Here is a 5,125-nt window from a genome sequence, read left to right on the forward strand (position 1 = left end):
TGTGCTTTATCCTGCTGTGCTGAACAGGATTTTTGGAAATAGTTGTAGCACTCAGGTTGGCACAATACACTGTCCTGACATCTTGTGTGACATTGTGTTCAGTCACCATTAGTTTCAACCAACTCTGTTGAGAACAGCTACTTCCAGCTGCTATGTATTCAACTTGATATATAGCATAAACACCATTTTCCTCTTTGAATACTTTCGAATGTGTAGGAGCAGGAGTTCTTACACTCTTCATGCCAATCTTCTTAACATTGTTCTTGGCACATTTGCTTTGAGATAGAAAAATAGACTCTTCTATCTGCTTGACTTGTAGCCCAAGTCCAACAAAGCTCTTCCCAACTTCAGACTGCATTTGACGAGCAACATGTTCTACCATCTGATCTGACCTCCTACCAAACCCAATATTATCCACATTTGTTTGAGCCACCATGAGCTTTTCTCCTTGAGGTTTCAGACAACAATCTTTGAAGATTTCAACCACATCAGATTTGTTTTTGGTCCAGATGTATCTGGAGAAATCATCCACCATTGCAAACTTCTTTCCACCAAGGCTTTCCACTTGCATGGGTTCCATCAACTTCATATGGAGGAGTTTCAACCCTTTGGAAGTGATGTTAAGTCTGAGTTTCTGGTGTGACATCCTTGTCTGACATTTCCCGCAAACTTTCAATTTGGGAGTTTCTCTAGCAGATATAATCAACTTCATCCCTTTCTCCTTGACTGAGGTACATTTTGAGGAGTAACTAATTTGAGAGTTCCACATGTAACAGTTGTCTTTGGTTCTGACTCCTTCCATGATTACTTCACTTTCTTTGTTGGTAATCAGACATTCAGTTTTAGTGAAGTTAACATTTAGACCTTGGTCACATAGTTGACTGATGCTTATTAGATTTGCAGTCAAACCCTTAACTAGTAGGACCTTGTCAAGTTTAGGCACTCCAGGACAATCAAGCTTGCCTATCCCCTTGATTTCACCCTTTGCTCCATCACCAAAGGTTACATAGCTTATGGCATGAGGGTGAAGTCCAATTATCAGGTCTTTGTTTCCAGTCATGTGTCTGGAACATCCACTATCAAAATACCACTCTTCTTTGGCTGAGACTCTGAGGGGAATGTGAGCTATTAGACTTGTAACATTAGTCTTAGGAACCCATTGCTTCTTGTTGACAGGCCTGTGCTGTTTGGGTCTGGGTTGATAGTGAGTCTGATGATGAACAGGGCTAGGATAACCATACAACTTATAGCATAAGGGCTTCAGGTGACCAAATTTCCCACAGTAATGGCATCTCCATCTTTGGTGTTTCCCTTTCTGCTGTCTTCTCTTCTAATGTTGTGACATATGATGTGACATCATAGGTTTGCTTTTACTATGTCTACATTTAGGTTTGGCTTGAGGTTTGCAACCAGTGTAACTGCACTCAGGCTTAGACTCATTATACCCAATGCCAGATTCGTCTCCTGTTATTTTTCCAGTTTGGAGAATCTTGTCTAGGGAGTCAGATCCATTGTTTAACATTCTTACATACTTGGTCATCTCTTCTAGTTTAGAATTCAAGAACATAGCTTCAGTTTTTAACTTGGAGATGATTTCTACATGGTTTGCCTTCTCATTCTCCAGCTGTACTGTCTTCTGGCTTTCAACTTGTTGACTTTCATCTATCTTGGCCTTCAGAACCACTGCTTCTGTTTTTAATTTGGAGATGGTTTCCAAGTGTTCTACCTTCTCATTCTCAAGTTGAGTTATTTCCTTCTTCTGGCTTTCAACCTGTTTACACCACTCTACACTTTTGAGACACAACTTTTTGTAGGTAGTGGCCAACTCTTCAAAGGTTACTTCACCATCACTTGAGTCTTCATCAGAATCCCATCTTCCAGTCAAGGCAGTCATAAGATTTGCAGATTCTTCTGTTTCACTTCCATCTAACCAAGTGGCAGCAAGACTCCTCTTCTGTTTCTTGAGGTAGGTCCCACATTCAGTTCTAATGTGTCCATACCCATCACATTCATGGCACTGAACTCCTTTTTCTTCTTTGGGCTTTTCATCTGACATTGTTCTTCTTCCAATATTATTGGATTTACTGATGTCAGATGCGATGTTCTTGACATTAGCCTTAGATCTTTCATCCATCTTTTTCACTAGCTTGTTGAACTGTATTCCCGGCATTGCTACATCATCTGCCAGATCTTCATCAGTATCTGGACCACCTTCCTCCTCTTCCTCCTCAGTGTTTGACTTGAATGCTATGCTTTTGGCTTTCTTTTCAGATCCATCACACGTTCCCATCTCAAATGTTTGAAGGGATCTAATTAGCTCATCAACTCTCATGTTGGAGATGTCTTGAGATTCTTCTATGGCAGTCACCTTCATTGCAAATCTCTTAGGAAGTGACCTGAGTATTTTTCTTACCAATTTTTCATCTATCATCTTCTCTCCCAGGGCTCCTGAAGCATTAGCAATCTCAAGGATACTCATGTAAAATTCATGAATGTTTTCATCTTCTTTCATCCTTAAGTTTTCAAACTTGGAGGTGAGCAGCTGAAGTCTAGACATCTTTACCCTAGAGGTGCCTTCATGAGTGGTCTTGAGAATGTCCCAAGCATCTTTGGCCACTTCACAGTTATTTACCAGCCTAAAAATATTCTTCTCTACCCCATTGAATATTGCATTCAAGGCTTTAGAGTTTCCAAGAGCAAGATCATCCTCCTCCTTGGACCATTGCTCTTCAGGCTTCTTCTCAGTGGTGGCTTCTCCTTCTTTAGTAATGACAGGATGCACCCATCCTGTTAGCACAACTTTCCAAGCCTTGTTATCAAGGGATTTTAGAAACGCTACCATTCGAGGTTTCCAATAGTCATAGTTAGAACCATCCAAAATTGGTGGCCTATGAACAGATCCTCCATCCCTCTCCATTGTACCAGAAAGTGTAACACCCCGATAATAATATGATCATTATTTAAATTAAGTTAATAATAGATTTATTAATTTAATTAGATAATTGGATTATTATTATTATTATTATTTTGGAATTATTGAATTATTATTATTATTGGAATAATAATATAACTTGGAAAATATATAAGTTGGAATTTAGAAAAAATCCCATTTTTGGTAAAAAGGTTATTTTCACGTGAAAAGGGAAAAGAGGCAGAAAAGGGAAAAAGGGCAAAAAGCCAGAGAACGAAGGTTGAAGGAAGGGAAAGCTTGGAGCTCAGAGACTGCCGGATTTACTCAGGTAAGGGGGGTTTATCATCGATTAATGGGTATTATGGGATAATATGTAATGGGTAGTGATAAACCATGGATTTTTGACTCTGATTTGAATGATGCATGCTGAAATTGTGAAATATTTGATGAACGAATTTGGATGATAATTGACGAAAACTCGTAGGAATTAGAGGTAGTAAGGTTAGCGATTTGGGAAGCCGAATGTGTATGATCTGTAATTGATAAAACGAACGAACATGTATGAAAATTGGACTGTAGAAGGTTGGAATTGGATAGATCTCGTAGCAGAGAAAGCCATAGCATATCTGGGAATTCTGGGTTCTGGTCATACGCGTATGGCACTAGGCAATACGCGTATGAGATGGCTGGTACGCGTATGGATGAGGCCTTACGCGTATGGGGGAGGAAAATGATATTTGGAACGTAGATTTGTCTCTGTTGGTACGCGTATGGGAGAGTGGTACGCGTAGCATACGCGTATGAGGCAGATGATACGCGTATGGGTTGGGCGAGGAAACGCGCCATACGCGTATGGGCATAGGCAGTACGCGTATGGATTTAGTCAGGAACGCGCCATACGCGTATGGGCATAGGCGATACGCGTATGGGCAGACTTGTGGTTTTTCTGAACTGTTGTTGTGCAGTTTTTGGTTGTTTCGGCTGAGTGATGTAACTTAGCTGATGTATGACGTGGTAGGGATCATTTCCCGTTGTTTTGAGTAGTATAGGTATTAGTAGAGTGTGCTAATACTGTGTTTGATTATGCGGCATAATATGATATGCTTTTGTGATAAAATGTGTTGATGATGTGTGATGGTATGCATGATGCTGTGAATGTATCAGTTATGTATGCATTTGTGAATAGACTGTTTTATGGCTTAGAGTGTGAGCATATGTCTATTCTTGAGTTGTTGTTGTTGTTGCATTGCTAGGTGATTAGCATGCATATTGTGGCCCATTTGGGGTGGTAGCTAATTCCCATGGTGAGGAATTAGTGAGTAAATCATTTTGATTGTTGTTGATGTTTGCATGCTAGGTGATTAGCGTGCATAGCATGGCCCATTTGGGGTGGTAGCTAATTCCCATGGTGAGGAATTAGTGAGTGAGTCACTATGTCTCAAATGAGTGGGACTAGTGAGCTTGGTAGCCGTGCCTGGATTTGGACGGTGAGGTTGAACTATATGTTCACAAATAGTCGGTACCGCATGCATGGAGTCTCATTGCATAATATATGTATGGCGTATAATATGAATGGATGCATTCCAGTATTATACGTGTGTTTGTGTTGGTGTTGAGTATTCTGTTGAGTTGATGTGCTGTTACTGAATGTATGTTTGGATTAGGGTGATGAAGTGTGTTAGATTACTTAACATGACATGATATTTTATAATACTTATTATATCGATTGAGGAACTCACCCTTACAACTGTTTTTCAGGTAACGAGCAGTGATTGAGTAGGAGCTAGTACTTGGAGTCTAAAGTAGTTCCTTAGTGGGTCATGCTCTGATAGATGTAACATCGGGAAGGGATGTTTTAAATGTTTTACTGTTGGTTGTGAACCATTTTACATGTAATGTGTTACATGTTTGATTGATTTGATTTATATCCGCTGCGATTTATGCAACTGTTTATTTGATTAAATAAAGAGCATGACTGTTATTTTGGAACATGGTGTGAAGTGATTATGTGACACCCTTAACTGCATAATTACTCTGATGTTGTATGTTGTATTTTGATATTTAATTAAATTATTGGGGTATTTTAGAGGGGTGTTACATTAGTGGTATCAGAGCATAGTCGGTCGAGTCGAGTCGTAATTATTCTGTTCCCCTGTACGGGATAGGTGTTGTGTAACCCTATCAGTACTTATTGTTTTAGTTGTTGGGTTTTCA

This window comes from Lathyrus oleraceus, chromosome 2 (genome assembly GCF_024323335.1).
Source record: "Lathyrus oleraceus cultivar Zhongwan6 chromosome 2, CAAS_Psat_ZW6_1.0, whole genome shotgun sequence".
Taxonomy (NCBI): domain Eukaryota; kingdom Viridiplantae; phylum Streptophyta; class Magnoliopsida; order Fabales; family Fabaceae; genus Lathyrus; species Lathyrus oleraceus.